At 44.9% G+C, this 23,356-nt stretch overlaps 1 long non-coding RNA gene across 1 annotated transcript in view; it reads right to left on the bottom strand.

Annotated features, from left to right (window-relative positions):
* Positions 1-5,157: 5,157 nt before the first annotated feature.
* Positions 5,158-23,356, bottom strand: part of LOC138426380 (uncharacterized) — a 41,667-nt gene continuing 23,468 nt past the window's right edge. The window contains exon 4 of the long non-coding RNA XR_011251624.1: positions 5,158-7,613. This is a non-coding gene — a long non-coding RNA (uncharacterized lncRNA). The remainder of the gene's footprint in view (positions 7,614-23,356) is intronic.

Below are 23,356 nucleotides of genomic sequence, written 5' to 3' on the forward strand. Positions count from 1 at the left end.
CACTAGCCATCTGTTTTGCATACGGCAATGTGTATATTTCAATGCTACCTTCCCAGCTGGTCCCATCCTCTCCTTCCCCGACTGTGTCCACAGGCCCATTCTCTGTGTCTGTGTCTCTGTTACTGCCCTGCAGAGAAGTTCATCAGTACCATTCTAAAGATTCCATACATATGCATGCCTGGTGCTCTGTGACAACCTAGAGGGGTGAGATGGGGGTGCAGGGTGGGAGGGAAGCCCTAGAAGGAGGGGACGTATGTATACTTATGGCTGATTCATGCAACACCGTAAAGCAATTATCCTCCAATTAAAAACTTAAAAAGCTACAATCAGATACCACCTCACTCCAGTCAGAGTGGCCAGCATTACAAAGTCTACAAATAACAAATGCTAGAGAGGGTGTGGAGAAAATGAAACCCTCCTACACTGTTGATGAGAACACAAATTGTAGCCTCTATGGAAAACAGTATGGAGGGTCCTAAAAAGCTAAAATAGAGTTGCCGTATAATCTAACACTTCCACTCATGGGCATATATCCAGACAAAGCTATAACTTAAAAATCTACATGCACCCCTATGCTCATAGCAGCGCTATCTACAATAACCAAGACAAGGAAGCAGCCTAAATGCCGATGAAGAGATGAGTGGATAAGGAAGAAGTGGTGTATTTATACAATGGAATGTTACTCGGTCTTCAAAAGAATGAAATAACACCACATTTGTAGTAATACATATGGACCTAAAGACTATTGTTGGAGAAGGCAATGGCATCCCATTCCAGTGCTCTCGCCTGGAAAATCCCATGGATGGAGGAGCCTGATGGGCTGCAGTCCATGCAGTCTCTAGGAGTCGGACACAACTGAGCGACTGCATTTTCACTTTTCACTTTCATGCATTGGAGAAGGAAATGGCACCCCACTCCAGGGTTCTTGCCTGGAGAATCCCAGGGACGGGGGTGCCTGGTGGGCTGCCATCGACGGGGTTGCCCAGAGTCGGACATGACTGAAGCGACTTAGCAGCAGCAGCAGCAGCAACAAAGACTATTGTACTAAGTGAAGTAAGTCAGAAAGAGGAAGACAAATACAATATGATGTCACTTACAAGTGAAATCTAAATACGACACCAGTGAACTTGTCTATGAAACAACAACAGACTACACACATGGAGAACAGACTTGTGATTGCCAAAGGGAAAGAGGGGTAGGGGAGGGAAGGGTTAGGAGTTTGGGAGTATCAGATGCAAGCTATTATGTATAGGATGGATAAATAACTAGATCTTACTGTATAGCACAGGAAATTACATTCAATATCCTATGATAAACTATAATGGGAAAGAAAATGAAAAATTATATTATATAATATATATGTGTGCCATGTGCGCTTATTCGCTCAGCTGTGTCTGATTCTTTGCGACCCCATCGATTGTAGCCTGCCAGGCCCTTCTGTCAGTGGGATTTCCCAGGCAAGAGTACTGGAGTGGGTTGCCATATATATAGTGTGGTGCGTTAGTCACTCAGGAGTGTTCGACTCTTTGTGACCCCATGGACTGTAGCCCGCCAGGCTCCTCTGTCCATGGAATTCTCCAGGCAAGAATACTGGAGTGGGTAGCCATTCCTTCTTCATGGGATCTTCCTGACCCAAGGATGGAACATGGGTAGCCTGAGTTGCAGGCAGATTCTTTACCATCTAAGACACCAGGAAAGCTCCTAAGCCCCTACATATATTTGTGTGTGTGTGTGTGTGTGTGTGTGTGTATAAAAGTTGAATCACTTTGCTGGTATAGCAGAAATTAACATAACTTTGTAAATCCAACTATACTTCAATAAAAGAACAATGCAGCAATGACGAAATATGATTATTATAGGCTGAATAGTGGTTTCCCAAAGATGTTGTCATCCTAATTCCTGGAACCTGTGAATGTGCTACCTTATATGGCAAAATCACTTTACCATTGTGATTGAGTAAAGATCTTGAGATGTAGAGATTTCCTGGATAATCAGGGTGGGTCCAATGTAATCAAAAGAGTCCTTGTGAGAGGAAGGCATGTGAGTCAAAGTCAGAGAAGGAAGTATGCCAAGGGAAACAAAAGTCAGAGAGAGAGAGAGAGAGAGAGAGAGAGAGAGAGAGAGATTGAATTTGGAGGTAGAAGAAGGGGCCATGAGCTAAGGAATGCAAGTAGCCTCAGGTGACTTGAAAAGAAAGGAAAGTGGATTCTCCTTTACAGCTGCCAGAAGGAATGTGACCCTAACTGACATTTTCGTTTTAGGCCTGTAAAACTCCTTTTGGATTCCTGAACTCCAGAATTGCGAGATAGTAAATTTGTGTTGCTTTAAGTTACTAATTTTTTAGTAATTTCTTACAGCAGTAAAAAGAAGCTAATATAATTAGTACAACTATAATTTAAAGAGTATCTATTCTGTGCAAAATATCACATGTCCCTTAACCCTAACTTTAGGACCAACTTCATGGATATTTAACCTATGCAGTTACACAAACCCCACACTTAGGAGCAATCTGCACTTGCTTTAATGCTCTGCTGGTGCTGACTTGAAACTTCTAATAATTACTTGACAAGGGGCCATGCTATGCTCCTCTATTGGGCTCCCCTTGTGGCTCAGCTGGTAAAGCAGCCACCTGCAATGCAGGAGACCTGGGTCCGATCCCTGGGTTGGGAAGATCCCCTGGAGAAGGGAATGGCTACCCACTGCAGTATTCTGACCAGGAGAATCCCATGGACTGTGTAGCTCATGGGGTTGCAGAAAGTCAGACACGACCGAGTTAATTTCGCTTTCATCCCACATTTTCATTTTACATCATCTTTATTGTCATTACTCTGAGCTCCTTCTCAGGTAAATTGCTTCTGTCCATTCCACTTCACTTAGTCCTTCTTTGTGTTTTTTTCTTGTTCCTTCAACAGGAACATATTCCTCTGCTGCTTCATTTTGCGTGAGTTGCTCTTTTATTTTTATGTGTGTAGTAAGGTAGTTGCATTGGAGAAGTGGCCCTTTGTAGGCGGTGTCTGACGCATCCCACCTGTGCAGTCCCCTCTGGCCACCCAAGCCACATGCTCTAGGAGGTCCCCCTAAGAGAGTTGTGTGGGTCCTTCCGTTGTGGTGGGCTAACTATGTGGGTGGTCTGGGAGGCTTGGTTGGCTGCTAGTCTGGTTGGTTGTCAGATCCTATCTTGTGTGGATGGTGATGGCCACTGTTTGGTGGGTCCTGGCCATGAGGTGGTTGGTTCTGGAAGCCTTGTGAACTCTGGACTAGCGTCGGCTCACTGGTGGTGGAGTCAGGGTCCCAAAGACTCTGGAGCTATTGCCCATCCCTGGGTTGGGAAGATCCCCTGGAGAAGGAAATGGCAACACAGTCCAGTATTCTTGCCTGGAGAATCCCACAGACAGAGGAGTCTGGCAGGCTACAGTCCATGAGGTTGCAAAGAGTCAGACATGACTGAGCATGTATGTGCGCTAATGCTGGGACCCCGAAGCTGCGAAAGATTAAAAACAAAAGGAGGAGAGGGTGGCAGAGGATGAGATGGTTGGACAGCATCACCGACTCAACGGACATGAACTTGGGCAAACTCTGGGAGACGGTGGGGGACAGGGAAGCCTGGTGTGCTGAAGTCTATGGGGTCGTAAAGAGTCAGATATGACCTAGTGACTGAACAAACAAGGCACGCATGCACACCCTGGGGGGCAGAGCTGAGTCCTGAGTCTAGCTGCAGGGGCCAGGGATTCCAGAGCTTGTTTCAGATCACTGGGTGGGTATGAGGTCGGAGGAGGTGTCCCAAACGTTGCATTGGCAGGAGCAGGGCCCAGCTGGTCCCAAGGGAGCATCTGGCCTGCATTGAAGGAACATGGTTTTCTTGCTTCTGGTGTCTGCCCCCTGGTGGGTGACGCTGGTCTAGAGGCTTGTGTAGGCTTCCTGGTGGAGGGGCTGGAGTGTGTCTGCTGGTGGGTGGAGCCGTGTGGAAGGGCACATTCAGAGGCAGCTACGGAATCCGAGTCTTTGAGGCAGCCTGTCTGATGATGGATTGGGTTGTGTCCCTGCCCAGTTAATTGTTTGGCCCGAGGCATCACAACACTGCTGCTTGTAGCCTGTTGGGTGGTGCTAGATTTTGGTACTAATGAGCCTAGCTATCAGCATGCATGGCTGAATGTCTCCCTAAGAATATGTCTGCCACCGATGTCCACGTGCCTGAGCTGCCGTTGATCCCCTGCACCTCCGTCTCTTCAGGAGACTCTCTAAGATGTCCAGGCTCCTATCAAACAACAGCTTTTGCCCTTGGTCATGGAGTGCAGGAGACTGTGTGTGCAGCCTTGACTACCCAAACCAGGCTACAAGCTGCCCCTGTGCCTCCACAGGGCAAGAGGGTGCTGGATGCCCCACACCCAGATTAGCCCTTGGGGCGAGCTGCTGCAGTACTGTGACTGACTGGATTGCGGGTGGAGGGCTGAATGGGGACATGTCTGTGAGGCTTGGGGTTTGCCTGAAAGGTTGTTTTTGTTGTTCAGTCACCCAATCGTGTCCGATTCTTTGTGACCCCATGGACTGCAGCACGCCAGGCCTCCCTGTCCCTCACCATCTCCTGGAGTTTGCCCAACATCACGTTCATTGCATCGGTGATGCCGTCCAGCCATCTCATCCTCTAACACCCTCTTCTCCTTCTGCCCTTAATCTTTCCCAGCATCAAGGACTTTTCCAATGAGTCGTCTGTTCTCATCAGACAGCCAGAATACTGGAGCTTCAGCTTTAGCATCAGTTCTTCCAATGTATATTCAGGGTTGATCTCCCTTAAGATTGACTGGTTTGATCTTCTTCTTGTCCAAGTGACTTTCAGGATTCTTCTCCAGCACCACAGTTCAGAGGCAGCAATTCTTTGGCATTGTGCTTTCTTTATGGTCCAGCTCTCGCAACTGTATGTGACCACTGGGAAGACCATACCTTTGACTATACAGACCTTTGTTGGCAGAGTAATGTGTCTGCTTCTCAATACACTGTCTAGGTTTTGGCATCACTTTCCTGCCAAGATTAGCAATTGTCTCCTGATTTCATGGCTGCAGTCACCATCAGGAGTGATTTTGGAGCCCAAGAAGAGGAAATCTGTCACTACTTTCACCTTTCCCCTTTCTATTTGTCATACAGTAATGGGGCCGGATGCCATGATTTTAGATTTTTTAATATTTAGTTTTAAGTCAACTTTTCCGTTCCTCTCCTTCACCCTCATCAAGAAGTTCTTTAGTTCCTCTTCGCTTTCTGCCATGAGAGAGGTATCATCCATCTAGCTGTTGTTTCTCCTGCCTGTTCTGATTCCAGCTTGTAATTCATCCAGCCCGGCGTTTCTCATGATATGGTCAGCATCTAGGTTAAACAATCAGGGTGACAGGAGGCAGCCCTGTCATACTCCTTTCTTGATCTTGAACCAATCAGTTGTTCCAGACAGGGTTCTAACTGCTGCTTTTTGACCTGCATACAGGTTTCTCAAGAGACAGGTAAGGCGGTCTGGTATTCTCATCTCTCTAAGAACTTTACAGTCCAGCATGAGCCATAATGCTTACTGACAAGTCTAAGGCAAGGGGCCCCTGATTCCAGCTCTCCCTGGCTTACCCCCTATAGAACTCCTGCAAAATCCCTCAAGATAGGGTGAAAAATAATAATAATTTACTTCCCCCAGTCCTGTGGGGCTCCTGCAATTAAGTCCCACTGGCCTTCAAAGTCAAATATTCTGTGGGCTCATCTTTCCAGTACCAGACCTATGGGCTGAGGCTCAGAACTCTCACTCTGGTGGGAGGATTCTCCTCAATATATTTACTTTCTGCTTTGTGGGGTTATCCACCTGAGGGATAAAGGATTTGATTATAGCACGAGTCCCTGGCTCCGACCCTCCTCACTGTGGTGCTTTCTTTATGACTTTAATTGTAAAAGATCTTTTCTGGTAGGTTCCACTCTTTTTCATTGATGATTGTCCTACGGTTAGTGGTGATTTTGGTATGTCCATGAGAGGAGGGGAGCTCACAGGCTTTCCACTCTGCCATCTAAGGTTGCGCTCCCCTGCACAATAATTATAGTATTCACCTTGAAGGACTATACAGGGAGTAGAAATAACAGATACGAAGTCCCTACACAGCATTGGCAAATAGCAAGGACTCAAACAGATGAGAGTGTTTTTTGCTCAAAGTCCCAGATTTAGTAAGAGCTGAGTGAGGATTTCGGGCCCACACTTTCCCCACTACTTCTCTTTTCTCCTGGACTTGTATTGTGGAGGATCATTCTGGCATATGTTGGGGGGGGGGTGGGGGGGGGGAAGGTGGTGAAGGGGAAGGCTAGAGCAGGAGGAACAGTCCTGAGATTGTGGCAATGTAGTAGACAACTTCTGGAAAGACTGTCCATCTCACACCCTCTCTTTCCTCTGATGATTGCCTCCGATACATGAAGACTATCCTCCAGCAACTGTTTTTCTCTCACATGACTCAGTCCCTCCACCCTCTGGATCTTCACTGGTCTCCAGACTCTCCCAGAAATTTAGTACTTTGAACTGAAAGAGGCAGAGGTTAAGCATTTTTGGAACCAAGTCACATTCATAGCAGTTGTTTGAGAGACGGTCCCTGGGCAACCTCCTTGCTTTCAAGGGCCCTGCAACAGCCCTGGAGCCGCCTTTCCCGTGATTGCTCAGTTCTTCCTTTCATTCCATGCGTGTGTATCCATTCGGTAAAACCTTTTTTCCTTTCCCTTCTTCAAATGACATAGTTATGACCAATAAAACCCTATCTAATAGACATTATTAAAGGCCACAGTTACTGGGAGAAATAATGGAAACGCGAATGAAATTAATGCAATAGGTTTCAAGTTAAGAAGGTTCAGTTGAGAGACATGTAGGGATATGTAGGGTGGGAAAGGAGTGACTTCCAGGTTTCTGACTTGGTGCAGATGTTGCCACCATCACCAAAGAGGTGAGAAGAGAAGGAGTTGGTTGGAAGGGGAAATACTGGAGTTGAGATGCGGAGGGGACTTTCAGATGGAGATGTACAATAGAAAGTTAGACATATGTACAGGAAGTCCCCCACATACGAAAGAGCTCCCTTCCAAAGGCAAATTTGTAAGTCCAATTTGTGCGTAAGTCCAGCAAAATTAGGCTTACAAAGACTACGTACCCAACTAACACAACTGGCTATCTAGTAATGTACTGTAATAAGTACAGTAATGTACTGTAATAAGTCTGTAGTACTTTTCATACAAGTAAGACACAGCAAAACAAACACAAAAAGAACAAAAACATTTTTAAAGCTAACTATTAATTTTTGGCTGTGCTGGGTCTGCATGGCTCTGTGTGGGCTTTCTGCAGTTGTGGTGGGCAGGGGCTGCCCTCCCCTGCCGGGCACGGGCCTCTCATTGCAGCGGCTTCTCTTGTTGAGCAGCACAACCTCTAGGTGCAGGAGCTTCAGGAGTTGTAGCACGCGGGCTCGGAAGTTGCAGCTCTCCAGCTCTAGAATGTCGGCTCAGTAGTTGCGGCACGTGGACTTCTCTGCTCCATTGCTTGTGAAATCTTCCCGGATCAGGGACTGAACCCATGTCCCCTGCGCTGGCAGGCCGATTCTTATCCACTGCACCACCAGGGAAGTCTGAAAGATAACATGTTTTAATCTTTTAGTACAGTACCTTGAAAAGCACAGTAGTATGGCACAACAGCAGGCACACAGGGGCTGGCATCGGGTGAACAGGCAAGAAGAGTTACTGACTGGAGGAGGAAGAGGAGGTGGAAGTTGGTAGAGCTGAGGGATCATCAGCAACAGAGATGGAGGGTAGGCTGCAATTTCACTCATGCCTGACGTTGATAGCACAGGTTCTTTGCTGGGTTCAATTCTATCTACCCTCTTGAACAAAAGATCCAGTGATTCTGGGTGGTAGCTCTTTTTTTTTCCTCGTCATAGATGACACAGTACCACTGGACTGCATTCTGAACGGCTGCTACCTTCTTTGCACTAATTTAAGTTTGGGTCTTGTGCCTCGAAAATTAACAGTACCTCCTCCAATAGAACTAACTTAGGTGACTGAACATGCAAATACACATTTGTATCTTTCACAACTTGAAGGTTTGTGTGCGGAGGACTTACTGTATCTGGATGTCATAGGAGAGGAGCCTTGGCTAGAGATAAATGCTGGGGAGTGGTCAGTGTTTACGTAGTCATTCCCGCTACGGGAGTGGATGAGCTTGTTCAGAGTACTAAGTGGAAAAAGAATCCCATGAATGAAATCTTGGGGAATACCAATCTCTAAGAGGCAAGTAAAGGCAAAGAAACTCTCAAAGAGGAGTGAGAAGGAAAGGTCACAGAAGGAGGACCAGAACCAGAAGAGATGCCAAATGGAAGGGGAGTTTGAAAAAGGAGCTGCCTAAGTCAGCATAGCACCCTGGTAGCATTGTCTTCAACTACCGCTGAGCTCCTGAAACCCCCACCCCCAATCAAACATAGCTGGACCCATGTTTCCAAACCCAGCTCCTTCTGCGACCCTTTGCTCTGACGATAGATGTTCCTACACTGCCTGACCTCTTTAGATCTAAGACTCAAACTGACTGAAGGCTGTTAAAAAATTTTAAGCTTAACCAACAACAAAAGAAATGCAAATTGAACTTAAGACTCTATTATATATTGTATTATTAATACACATGAATAAAGCAATAAAATCGCTTCTTGGCTTTTTGTCTTAAGATCAAGGGTACTGTGAATAAAGCCATAAAGTGTTATGTTGGCAGAGATGAGGGGGAAGTGGGAAGGCATAAGATTTGCAGGTGGCATTATTACCACAGTCAATCTTTGCAGAGTAACCTGGGAAGCAATGACAAAGAGCTATGTGTGCCCTTTGTTCCACTTCAGAGCATATCTGAAGGATATAAACTAAAGGAAAAAAGTAGTAAGTGGTACAGATCCTCCTCCCACTACTTACAGTAAAACTGGAAACAGTACTAACCCTCAGCTTTAACATAATGCTTAAACAGTGTCTAACTGCTTTGGAACACTATGTAAGCATTAAAACTGACAATCACAGTGCGTATGGAAATATGTGTAAGAAATAATGTTAAGTGAAAAAAGGAAAGCACACCAAATGAAGGTGAGGGTGTGGTGAAACTAGAACCCTGGCATATTGTTGATAGAAATTTAAAATCATTCCTAGAGAGATAGGCATGAAAGTTGACACAGCAATTTCATTTCTAGAAAAAAGAAAACTTATGTGCACTCAAAAATATGTACATGAATATTCACAGCAATATTATTCGTAATGGCCAAGAGGTAGAAACAATGCAAATGTCCATAGATTAAAGAATGGATAAATAAAAGGTGGAATATATCCACACAATGGAATCCTTTTTGGCTATAAAAAGCAATGAAGTACTGTTCCATTCTTCAGCATGGATGAACCTTGACAACATTACAGTAAGTGAGAGAGGCTAGTCACAATGATCATGTATTATATGATACCATTAATATGAAAACTCTAGGACTGGTAAATCAATGGAGATAGAAAGTAGATTAGTGGTTCCTTGGGGGATGGGGTGGAGAGGGGAGGACTGAGAGATGATGGTTGGCTGAAAGGCACAGGTTTCTTTCTGAAGTGATAAAAGTGTTCTAGAATGGATTGTAGTGATGGCTGCACAACTCTGTGAATATACTAAAAACCATTCAATTTTGCATTTTAAGTGGGTGAATTATATGGCATATGATTTTATCTCAATAAAGCTATTGCAGAAAGATCTTAAAAATCGTTGAGCTGTATGTTTGTAATGGGTGAATTTTATGAACTATATATATAATACTTCAATAAAGCCATTTTTAAAAAAGCAAAGCAACACCTTTTTTCTTTTTTTGTATATGTCTGTGTTTTTGTAAAACAATGAAGGCTGCAAGCGACTGGGAGTCAGTAGAGATTTCACAGAAAGACACCAGATCTGGAACCTAAAGGCATAGTTCTACTCCTCGTCTCACCGTTTCTAACCATGTGACTGTGGACATATTATGGAAAATCCGTTTGTGCAAGGGAGATATTAGGTCCTTACCCGCATGGTTATTCTGAGGCATAAATGTTAAGGAGGTTCATTTTTCTGCTTTTTTGATTTGCTTAAGGATGAGGTTAAAAAACATGGCAGTGAAAAGTAAGATAGGCTGTAAGACGGATTTGAAAGTGAAATCTTCCCTAAAAGAAACCAAGAGTTTAGATCCTGATTCTATACTTGTGCCTGAAGAAGCAGCGTCAGCAGAGCCTCAGTCTCATAAACGAAGGGCACTCCTTTTGTCTATCTGCCCTGGATAATGCTTTATATCTCGCTGTGCAGACATTAAGAAAAGCTTTCCACGTTCTGAAAATGTACACTGGTTGTAAAGGTAATCTGGGGGCAACACAATGGAGCTAATACAAAGGTGTGTTCATGCCAAGTTGCCATAGCAACGGTCCCATTCCTCAGCCTGCCCCCAAACGAGCCAAGAAGCCCGCTGAACACGGAACTAAGCCAGTCTGCATGACATTGTTTTTTCCCTAGTGCGAGTGTGGGGACATTCACACTTCCCTCACAAATACTGTTTGAAGGGGGAAGACCTCTGAATTTTTACAAACTGATCTCCTCTCCTTCCTTCAGAACCAGAGTAAAAATCCAGTAACCTTCTCTCAGTGCCTGGCGTATGCTAAGTACTCAGTGTTAGAGTTGTGTAGTGAATGATCAGAATTTACCTAGAAATCCAAGGCTGAACTAGAACAGCATTGTTTATTAGTAAGAATAGACTCATAAATGGTACACCAGGAATTTCAGAAAGGGGGTCTGAATTCATACTTCACATAATTTGGTGTCTGTTCAAGCCACATGGCGTTTTCACATCTGGAGACGCCCCATTTGTTAAGCCACTTCAGCCTGTAGCAAATTCCCCTCAGATATCCTGCTTATTATCCTGAAAGGACACCATGTTACTCCGCCAGTGTTATTCAACCTGTTAGGGTGACTGTGTGGGAACAGTGTGTGAAGATGGCTGGTCAATGGGTGGGCTTGCTGTCCTGCACCCTTCCGAGCTCTGCCGCCTGACCTTGAGCCTGACCGGGCCTGCATCTGGGTAAGTCATTTCCTCCTCATAACGGGCAGAGGCAAACATTCTTAGTGCCAGGAGGACTGCTTTAGAAATCATTCTTGTGGGACTGGAAAACCTTCTTCAGCTCCAGGAACCAGACTTGTAGTCCCTCCATGAAGTCAAGCTTTGAAAGGGGCTCAGAGCTCATAATAAACTTCATGTCACTCCCCTCTCACCTCAGTTTCCTTACATTGTTGGCACAAACCATCTCCTTCTTTCTCAGAAGACAATTCTCTCTCTCTTTTTAAAATAAATTTTTGTTGGAGTATAGCTGCCTGACAATGTTGTATTAGTTTCTGTACAGCAAAATGAATCACCCACATATTTACATATATATGCCCTCCCTTTTGGACTCTCTCCCCGTTCAGGTCACCAGAGGGCAGTAAGCAGAGCTCGCTGTGCTATAGAGTATGTTCTCAGTATGTTATATTAGTTATCTATAGTGTCAATAGTGTTTATGTGTCAGTTCTAATCTCCCAATCCTTCCCACCACTATCCCTTTCCTCCTTCGTATCCAAGTATTTGTTCTTTATGTCTGTGTCTCTATTTCTGCTTTCCAAATAAGATTATCTACACCATTTTTCTAGACTCTATGTATATACACATTAACATACAGTATTTGTTCTCTTTCTGATTAAACGCTACTCTGTTTGACACTCTCTAAGTCCATCTGTTTGACAATCTCTTAAGTCCATCCATGTCTTGCAAATAACCCAGTTTCATTCCTTTTTATGGCTATGTAATATTCCACTGTGTGTATATATCATGCCTTCTTTATCCATTTATCTGTTGGTGAAAGATGTTTCCTTCTTGTGGTCTCCTCAGCCTCTCTACAAAACCCTTTAGGTCAAAGGAAAAGAGCACAGAGGTATTCTCGTCTTCACCAGACTTGCAGGGAAGGGCCTCAACCCAGCAATCATGGCTAACAGCTGAGGCGTGGCACTTTGCAAACATTACGTCAGTTAATCCCCCCAACAGTCCTGGAGGGCAAGTAGTTTTTTTCTTCCAGTTTTATTGAGACAGACTTGACATTTAGCACTGTCTAGTTTAAGGTGTATAGCTTAATGATTTGAATTATATATATCATGATATGATTCAGTTCAGTTCAGTTCAGTCACTCAGTCGTGTCAGACTCTTTGCAACCCCATGGACTGCAGCACGCCAGGCCTCCCTGTCCATCATCAACTCCCGGAGCTTGCTCAAACTCATGTCCATCGAGTCAGTGATGCCATCCAACCATCTCATCCTCTGTCATCCCCTTCTCCTCCTGCCTTCAAACTTTCCCAGCATCAGGGTCTTTTCCAATGAGTCAGTTCTTCGCATTAGGTGGCCAGAGTTTTGGAGTTTCAGCTTCAGCATCAGTCCTTCCAATGAATATTCAGGACTGATTTCCTTTAGGATAGACTGGTTTGATCTCCGTGCAGTCCAAGGGACTCTCAAGGGTCTTCTCCAACACCACAGTTCAAAAGCATCAATTCTTCAGTGCTCAGCTTTCTTTATGGTCCAACTCTCCCATCCATACATGACTACTAGAAAAACCATAGCTTTGACTAGATGGACCTTTGTCGGCAAAGTAATGTCTCTGCTTTTTAATATGCTGTTTAGGTTGGTCATAGCTTTTTCTTCCATGATATGATTACCACAGTAAATTTAGTGAGCATCCATCATCTCATATATATACAAAACTAAAGAAAAAGATATTTTTCCCTTGTGATGAGAACACCTAGGATTCAGTGTCTTACCAACTTTCATCTATAACATAGAGCAGTGTTTTAGATATATTAATCATGTTGTGGGACTTCCCTGGTGGTCCAGAGGCTAGGACTCCACAGTCCCAATGAAGGGGGCTCAGTTTTGTTCCTTGGACAGGGAACTAGAAACCACGTGCCCCAACTAAAGATTCCTCATGCTGCAACTGAGACCTGGGGAAGCCAAATAAATAAAAAAATATTTTCAAAAGCTCTTGCCATGTGCTATATTACCCCAGTACTTATTTATAACTGAAAGCCTGTACCTTTGGTCCACTGTCCTCCAATTCCCTTCTCTCCTCCTCTCTCCTCTGGTAACCCACCATCTGATCTCTTTTTCTATGAGTTTGTTTATTTGGAAGGCAAGTTTTTTTTTCTTTTTAACTTTTGTTTTGAGGTATAGCCAATTAATGAACAAGTATTGTGTAGTTTCAGGTGAACAGGGAAGGGACTCAGCCATACATATACATGTATCCCAAACTCCCCTCCCATCCAGACTTAGGGAGGCAAGTAAGCTTGATTCCCATTTTACTTTCCAGGAAATCAAGGCATGGAGAGGCCTTACCATTAGTCAATGGCTGGCCGATTATTTAAAAGCCAGGCCTGACTGAGCATGTGGTTGGTTGCATCTAAGGACAACAGCAGCAGCAGTAAGCATGTGTCAATAGCATTATGCACTGGAGCTTGGGGGGAGACCAGCAGAAGCAAAACGTGCTCTAATACCACTCGGCTGGTACCAATACTAATTTTAGACCTTAATCATCGTAACATGTGTGCTGTGGTTGGTGGCAGTGGGGAAGAACTGAGCAGGAAATGCCAGGACCAGATTTTGGCTGACGAAGAAGATTAAATCATACCAGACGTGGCTTTGCCTCGAATGCTCTTTCCTCCTCTCCCCTTCCTTCCTTCAACCCGTCTTCTCTGTGAAAGCTTTCCTGACCACCCCCACGGTCCCCAGCTTCAATCCTTTATTCTTGGGTTCCCTTTCTGCTTTGTCGCCTATCAGTTATGGCCTTTCCTTATCACATTTTATTTTGGTATTTTGTTTATCTTTCTTCCCTCCCCGACAGGAGCACCTTGAGGCCAGCATCTGTGTCTTTGTCATCTTTGTACCCAGTGCCTTGAACAGTTCCTGGTAAATAAAGTCTCAAGTCACTGTTGCTACTCAGTAATTCATGACCTCTTAGCTTTAGCTTTCCAATTTTGAACCAGGGCTTCCCAAGTGCCTCAGTAAAGAACTGGTAAAGAACTGGCCTGCCAAGGCAGGAGACGCAGGTGACTTGACTTTGATCCCTGGATCAGGAAGATCCCCTGGAGGAGGCCATGGCAACCCACTCCAGTATTCTTGCCTGGAAAATCCCATGGACAGAGGAGCCTGGCAGGCTACAGTCCATGGAGTCTTGAAGAGTCAGACATGACTCAGTACGTGCACATCCTCACTTCCCCCACATCCTGAGTTGGATGGGCCTTTTAAGAATTCTAGTATAGTACATTTGTCAGGGGTTCCATTTTTTATTGGCTTTCTAGCATCTGAGCCCGCTTTCTATGTCTGGGGGAATTGGCACTGCAGGAAACATGGGTCTCATGGGAGGCAGAGTATGTCTTCCCCTTATGGCAGCTGGAAAGGAGGTCAGACAGTTGCTCTCCTGAATGGCTGGCAGCTGGTGTACAAGCGTATGATCTGAGTTGGGTCCTGCTTATGTGCCTGCCAAGACCCTGAATTTGAAGCCAGTGGCCTAAGTCCTGGGCACAGCCTAGAATGCATGCTGTGGCAGCACTGGAGTCCTCTGCTCAGTGGGAGCGGCGGCAGCCTGGGCACTGAGTTGTTTCTGTGATGTGGTCTTTCTGTCTTTTGAGGTGGTCTCCTTTGCTTCATGTCCATTTCTGAAGTTTGACTCTCTAGCCTTCCTGCCAGTTCTGTGATCTTCTTCTTGATATCTCTTAAATGAATTCCTTTTCTGATTAAAATAGCCACTCTTCCTAGCTTCTCCTGCAAAAGGGACAAGTGCACCCTTTAAGCAGGGAGTCACAGGTGTTCTCCTTAGGCAATTTCAGGATGTAGACATGGAAGCTCTATGTGCTATACACAGGTAGTAAGTGGGGGAAATGGGGGTGGTCCCAAGCAGTCTGACTCAGGTTTTAACAACATCAGTTCAGTTCAGTTCAGTCACTCAGTCATGTCTGACTCTTTGCGACCCCATGAATCAAAGCACACCAGGCCTCCCTGTCCATCACCAACCTCCAGAGTTTACCCAAACTCATGTCTATCATACTGCTTCCTAAAAGTAAAGTATAGTTAATAAACATATTCCTAATGAACTGTGTTGTTGGAGAAGACTTTTGGGAGTCCCTTGGACTGCAAGGAGATCCAACCAGTTCATCCTAAAGGAGATCAGTCCTGAGTGTTCATTGGAAGGACTGATGCTGAAGCTGAAACTCCAATACTTTGGCTACCTGATGTGGAGAACTGACTCATTTGAAAAGACCCTGATGCTGGAAAGATTGAGGGCCGGAGGAGAGGGGGATGACAGAGGATGAGATGGTTGGATGGCATCACCAACTCAATGGACATGAATTTGGGTCAACTATGGGAGTTGGTGATGGACAGGGAGGCCTGGCGTGCTGCAGTCCATGGAGTCGCGAAGAGTCGGACACGACAGAGCGATTGAACTGAACTGAATATATTTAGGAATACTTTTTTTTTTCTTTCTGGCCTCACTGTGCAACTTGAATGATCTTAGTTCCCTGACCAGGGATTGAACCCAGGCCCCAGGAATGAACATGCTGAGCCCTAACCACAGGACCACCAAGGAATTCCTTCCTACTGATCCTTATAGTACTTTTCAGAGAACATAATATTGAGCCTAGGATAAAGAGTGCCCATTGTCCTAATCAATGACTGGCCCCTAACAGATCTTTAACATGTATTTGTGAATGAAGTTTTAAAAACTCAGTATAAGTTGCTCATTCAGTGTTAATCAGGGTAAAAGAGCCTCTGTGTGGAAACTAAGAAATTTAGATTGTAGTCTGGGTTCTGTCACTAGTTTGGGGACATCAGGGAAGCCATTTAGTCTCTCTGACCTTCCTTATCTTAAAACCTTGTTTTTTCGCTTAGCCCACCTACCTACAGGTAGAGCTGTTGTGAGGATGAAATGTGGAGGTGGAAAGCTAAAAGGACAGCAGACTGAAGGCAGCGCTGTATCTCTGTCTTGGCTTTGCATCAAGGAGAAATTACTTGCTGGCCTTTGGCTTCCCAGGATCCGGGACCACCTACTCTGGGCCCACCAGTTGTATCAGTCAGGGTTCCTGGTTGCAAATACCAGAAGCCAACTCTGGCTATTTTAATCAAAAGAGGAATTTGTTTTCTTACCTGCCTCCTTCACTAGTCTGTGGACATCTCTGCAGCAGAGGCTATAACTTTAATCTCTGTATTTCTGGTGCTTAACTTAGTGCTCATCTCAAAAAATGTAGAATTATTTGAAAAATAAGTAAATGAAAACAAACATGTGAAGTAGGGGTATTCCCTCTTATTTTCAGTTAAGGAAACCGACTTAGAAGTTTAATTGACTCCATTCAAGTTCATACAATTAAAACATACAAATAATCATACAAATTAATAATTAATTTATAATCATCACTATGCTTATTATAATTAATTTATATTATATACAAAATATAATTTATAATTATTATAGTTAATTTATTAGTAATTATAATAATCATACAAATTATTACAATTAATCATACAAATAATATGGCAGAGGGGGAGCTCAAAGCTGATCACTGGCTTCAAGTTGAAGATTTCTTCTCTAATACCACAGGCGAGGATTTTTTTTTAATATTCATTTATTATTTGACTATGCCAAGTCTTAGTTGCAGCATGTGGATTTCAGTTCCCTGACCCAGAATCAAACCTGGGCCCTCTGTGTCGGGAGCACAGTCTTAGTCCCAGGACCCACGTGAGAAGTCCCATAGTTAAAGATTTTGGTGCTAGAGATGCCCTTTACATCTTTCCCACTCTCGTATCCTCTTTTTTAGAAAATAAACTCCCTACCCACAGTCCAAGATGGAGGGCAGTTTTCCATTCAAAATGACCCAGTTCTCAGCCCTGATCTGGGCCCTGGTTCAGAAGGGGACATCTGACCCAGGAGAAAGCTGGGTCACTGATCTCCGAGAAATACAGAGAGACCAGATATAGTGGCTGCAGACACTAAACCTGCAAGGTGGCAGAGGGGGCAACTGAGGCCAACATTTGGCACTGTGGGGTCATGTGATTATGGTCTGAACAACCCAGCTGGTCACTGGTGTCATCAACTAGCGATAAGAAGTTAAGAGAGTTCATGCTTTGCCACCTAATGATCTGTTTTGAAAATAAAAATTTCATCCTTTTAAAATTAACTGTGCATTTGCACTATAGATGAAAATAGACATAAAGGACAAATGAAAGGTTTAATCATAAGTATCAGTATTTGTACAATTTGGGAACTTTTTCACAACTCCTTAGGATGATTTCTTCTACCTAATATAATCCAGGTTCTCCTGTGCATTTCCTTTGCGCCATAAATACAGTGTGTGTGAACCCGTGGAAGAATAAGGTCACATGACTTCTCTGACCATAAAGTGCTGTTACATCTGTGATGTAACCTCTCTGACCTCCTATTACTCCCACCCCTGCTACACTGGCTTCCATATCCCTTCAACACACCTGGCACATTTCTACTTCACAGCTGTATTCATTTCCCAGGATGGCTGTTAACAAAGTACCCCAACTGGGTGGCTCAAAACCTCAGAAATGCATTGTCTCAGAGTTCTGACGGCCAGAAGTTCAAAGTCGAGGTGCTGGCCGGGCTGTGCACCGTCTGAATCCTATAGAGGAGAATGTCTCCTTGCCTCTTCCTGGTTTCTGAGGGCGGTCAGGAGTACTTGGCAGCCCTTGGCTTGCAGCTGCCTTTCTCCAGTCTCTGATGCAGTCTTCACCTGGCCTTCCCCCTCTGTATCTGTGTCTTTGTGTCCTCTTATAAGAACGCCAGTCATACCTATTGGATTGGAACCCACCCTACTGACCTCATCTGAATTTGTTTACTCTACAAAGCCTCTGTTTCCAAACAAGGGCAAATTTTATAGCTACCAGGAAATACAACTTCAATGTATCTGTTGGGTAACTATTCAACCCACAATGGTCTTCTGCCTGCCTGAAATGCTCTTTCCCTAGATGTCTGCAGTCCTCACTTTTCCTCACTTTTTCACTTGCGTCTGGTCTTTTTTTTTTTTGGCCATGCTGCGTGGCATGTGGGATCTTGGTTCCTGACCTGGGATGCCCTGCAGTGGAAGTGCTGAGTCTTAACCACTGGACCACCAGCGATGTCCACGGCTTTTACTCAAATATCATTTTCTCAGTGAGGCTTTCTTTAGCCATTTGAAATGGGAACATCCATTCCCCTACATTTCCTAGTCCCTTCCCTGCTTTGTTTTTGTCTTTAGCCCTTGTCATTAGCATATTCTAGGTTGCATTGCACTTATGTGTAGTGTGTACTATCTGTCTCACAGGTAGAATGCAAACTCCGGGAAAGCAAGGATTTCGGTGGCTTCTGTCCACTGTGGTGTAGCCAGCATCTGGAGCAGTGGCTGGCACAGTGGGTACTAGGAGAATGTATACAATTCTCCCTGTTCCAAGCCCTTCGTGGGACATGTGCAGGGAGGCTGCTGCAGCTTCACGAAGCCTCAACAGACCTTCTTCTACAGCTGCAAGCTCACTCTGAGCGCAAAGCCAAGTGTCTCTCAGTCCTCTATATAAGGAGGAATCAGCAGAGGAAGGATCTCAGCCCTAACTCTGGTCCACCGGCGTATCTGAAAAGGAAGAGCAAGGCAATGTCTTCCTATCTGGTCTTTATTTCTGAATTTTCCTCCTCTTCATCTATGACACAGTATAAAAAAAAGGATGAGGGCTAGGGAGCCTCCAGGTTTGCCAAAATGAAACCTTCTTCTGACTGGTCTTTGAGAATCACCTTTCTGTCCACTGATGCCTTTTAGTCTCCCCAGGCGTCCTTCTCCCTTGATGCTGATCTCTAGGACTTTGTATCTAGTGGTTCCCCAGCAACTGACACCCACGTGATGACTTCAGAATTCTGATATGACTCTGGGGGTGGTAAAAATTTCAGCTTATATTATTGTGATGGTGAGTTTTTTAATAATTAAATTTATTTTTAATTGAAGGATAATTGCTCTACAATAATGTGTTGGTTTCTGCCAAACATCAACATGAATCAGCTCTAGGTATATGTCTGTCCCTTTCCTCTTGAACTTGCCCTGATGGTTAACTTTATGTGTCAATTTGCCTGGGCCGTGGTGCCCAGATATTTGCTCAAATGTTATTCTGGATGTTTCTATGAGGGCATGAACATGCTACCTCATGATAATGAGATTAACATTTAAAGTAAAGAAGATTGTCTCCATAATGGGAGTGGGCCTCATTCAATCCTTGGAAGCCCTGATTAGAACAAAGACTGACCTCTCCCAAGCAGCAGGGAGTTTTGCCAGTAGATGGCCTTTGGATTTGAACAACAATACTGGCTCTTCCCTGGGTCTCCAGTGTGCTGGCCTACCCTGCAGAGCTTGGGCTTACCAGCCTTCATAGTTACAGGAGCAAGTTCCTTAAAATAAATCTCTTTCTGTCTTTCTCTGTCTCTCATTCCTCTGTTGGTTCTGTTTCTCTAGAGAACACTAATACATATAATATTGGTATTCCTTCCATAATGAATCTTTTAGACACCAGCGAAATGGAACTTCATGGTGTTTTCTGAGATGGAGTTAATATATTCTGCTTCTTGTGAAAAAAAGTAAAACTCAAGCAGCCTGTTTCCCCTGGTCCTGGGGCTCCAGTTACAAGACTAAGAGCCTCGGTGGAGAGCGGGGTTTGCAAAGGACATAGAAGAAAGAATTCCAGAGAATGAGGGAACTCTGGTTTATTGCTAACAGACCTTCTTAGTTCCAGAAATGACAGGGTAGGAAAACATTCACTTTCTCCAATAATCAAGAAGCCAAGAAAGAGATTTGCTGAGTTGGGACAGAAGGGAAGAGAGATAATGCTTTTCTTGGCCTCCAGAATAACTCCAGATCAAGATCTTAATTGAAAAGGAGAACTGTTTTCTTTATCTGGCTTCGCCTTGGACTAGTCGTGTGACCTTCAGCAAGATACCACCCTTCTCTGGGTCTTTCATTTTCTCACTGTTAAAATGAGGCAGTTGAATTAAACAGTCTCTGGGCTGTCTTTCAGCCACACCAGTCTACCTCATCTGAACTCTAACTATCGTGAAGGTGGGCAGACTCTTGTTTACCTCCAGATACCTAGCACCTGCTTCCCTGGTGGCTCTGTGTTAAAGAATCCGCCTGCCACGCAGGAGACATGGGTTTAATCCCTGGGCCAGGAAGATCCCCTGAAGGAGGAAATGGCAACCTGGTCTAGCATTCTTGCTTGGGAAATCCCATGGACAGAGGAGCCTGGTGGGCTACAGTCTGGGGGGTCATAAAGAGTCAGATATGACTTAGCAACTAAACAGCAACAACCTAGCGCCTAGCACAGGGCCCACACATAGTAGCACCTAGCACACAGTGGACCACCAGGGAAGTCCCCTGAGACTTGTCTTATATATTCAGAACACTACATAGTGGGGTAAGAAGTTATTTAAACCAATCGGGTGCCCCTGAAGGTCTCCATCACTTTGCTGGGGCCATAGGACATGTATAACAGGGACACTAAATGACCGCAGAAGGGATGTCTGGGGAGCCGGGTCAGTGGTACTTCTGTTCTGCGGTCTCACAGGTTCAGAGGTTCATGGATAAAACCGAGGTGGTGAGGACAGCTGAGAAGTCTCGTGTGATTTCAACTCTTTCACTCCATTTTCCTGACTCTCTCTCTTGCTCCATTTGAAGCCGATGGACAAGAACAGTGGGAGCAGGGCCCTCATCCGCTGCCCTATATGCCTCCTGCCACCACAGGCAGGTCAAAACAAACCACCCCCAGCTCTTGTCTCCTGCCCCAGATTCTGCAGTCAAGTCAAACTGTTGCCCAGTTCAAACCGAGAACTGCTCTGTATCAGCCAGCAAGTCAGCTGACTCATAGGTTTCTATCTTCCTTTTAAAACAGCCTAAGAAGTCTTGAGTTTATGGAGAGTCCCTCTGAGTCATGACTCAGAAAAACCTCTATATGTTATCTGATTTGATTTGACAAAGACCTTCAGCTTTTAGACCAGAGGAGATGGCTCCTTGGTCTTAAATAAAGGGAATGTGGCTCTGGACCCAGAGACCCGTAGGCCCACCTTCTGGTTCTAGCAGCTTCCCTTAGGAGCAGCGGACACATCACTTCTCCTCTCTGAACCTTAGTCATCTTCAGTTGAAGGGAGGAGTGCAACAACAGAGTGTACACGCAGACACACACACACACACACACACACACACACACACACCCTTATCCATCATCTTGGCCACAGGGTTATTCTGATAATTCAGTGAGATCAGATATGTGACGGTATTCTGCAACATGCAAATGTATGTTTCCTTTGTTATCACATTTTAGCTTTGATGAGTCATTTCGAACATCAGTTCTTGATGTAGGTGTTCTTCATTTAACCCCATCACCATCTATATCTCCTTCTTTTTCTTTTCTTATTTCCTGGAAAAATGATAAAGTCAATCCCATGCATACTCCTGATGGGGCTTAACTCCTCATCCTGACTTCTGTCTCCATTCTCCCTTCCCAGTGGGGCCTACCAGCCCTTACTCCCTCGCTCTGTCAGTAATTACTCAGGAAGGTTCCTCCCAGGCCATGTTATCACCACGCGCACCCGCATATTTAATGTCTGATCTAGTTGTTGTCAGGTGTAGAAACCCAAAGCATGCTTGTGCTCAGTTGCTTCAGTGTCCAACTCTTTGCGACCCCACCGGGCCGTAGCCCACCAGGCTCCTCTGTCCATGGGATTTTCCCGGCAAGAATACTGGAGTGGGTTACCATGCCCTCCTCCAGGGGATCTTCCCCATCCAGGGATTGATCTTGCGTCTCCTACATTCTTTACTGCTGAGTCACCAGGGAAGCCCCAGAAACCCAAATAATGGTGGACTAAGAGTCAAGGGCCCCTGTGTTCCAGAATTACCACTGCTTTTTAATTTCTAGGGAGCTATGGACCATTCAGTTCGATAAACATCTATTCAGGTTGGAGGAGGGGATGGGAGGGGGATGCTACCTACTGCTCAGAAACTCGAGGGTTTGTTGGTCACACAGAGATAAGGAAACCTCCAACTGGGAATGATGTTCTGTACAGTGGCACACATACCAAATAATATGGATACATAGAGGAAAGAATAATTTGATCAACCTTTGACAATTATAGAGGCACCAATTCAAAGAAAGAGGAGGGTAACATCTGAGCTAGGCCTTGAAGGATAATTAAGATTTTACAAGGTCAATAGGGAGGCCAGGTAGAAGGAAGAACATTAAACCATGAAATGCAAAGTGGCATGAGAAAGAAATGGGTAGAGTTTGGTGTGGCCAGAGTACAGGAGGCATGGCAGGGAGGGCAGGAGATGAGGCTCGGGGAAGCTCGGGCTGAGGTTGCGTGGGACCTGGAAAGTCAGGCTTAGACTTTTGAAATTTTTAAGCCCATTTGACTCCAGATATCCATTGCACAAATCAAGATACCCCCTTTATGCCTAGAATAATACTAGCTTTATACCATCCTAGAGAGAACAGCCCTTTTCTCTGTGGGGCTTGACTCTCCAGATTGACAAAGGCTGCAAGAAAACAGTAAGCCACCCAGTACTTACAGAAAGAAAATGACATCCTCATGCATCATAAAAACATTGCTCTGGTGACAGTAAGAATCCTTATTAGAGGCAGAGGATGAACCACCTCTTTTGGTTCATAAGACATGAACCAAAACTCTGCTGTAATAATTCAGATGGGCGATTACCAGGGCTCAGGATGCTGACAGCAGAAACGGAGGAGAGGGATGTTCCAGAGACATCTGGGAGGCAGAACGGATAGAACACTTCGGGGCTATCTTCCCTGGCTCCCCAGCGGTACCTGGAGTCACTTGCCCCCTCCAGCTTCACGCTAGAGCCTGCTTGAAAGGGTGAGAACAGCATCAGCCACAACCCCCCATGGGGACAGGGTGTGCTGACTCTAATCAGAACTCGATTGAGCTTTTGGTGAACTCTGCATGCCCTGACAGCCTCTTTTTCTTGAAAAAAAATCTTTTTTAATTTATTATTTTTATTCCTGGCTGTGCTGGATCTTCATTGCTGCCCTCAAGCTTTCTTCAGGCTTCTCACTGTGGAGGCCTCTCTTGTTGTGGGGCACAAGCTGGGGAGCATGCAGGCTTCAGTACTTCCAGTGCACAGGCTCAGTACTTGCGGTGCACGGACTCAGTAGTTGTGGCTCACGGGCTCTTGGCAGGTGGGGTCTTCCCAGACCAGGGATTGGACCGGGGTCCCCTACACTGCAAGGTGGACTCGTAA

The sequence above is a fragment of the Ovis canadensis genome, chromosome 21, assembly GCF_042477335.2.
Source record: "Ovis canadensis isolate MfBH-ARS-UI-01 breed Bighorn chromosome 21, ARS-UI_OviCan_v2, whole genome shotgun sequence".
Classification (NCBI taxonomy): domain Eukaryota; kingdom Metazoa; phylum Chordata; class Mammalia; order Artiodactyla; family Bovidae; genus Ovis; species Ovis canadensis.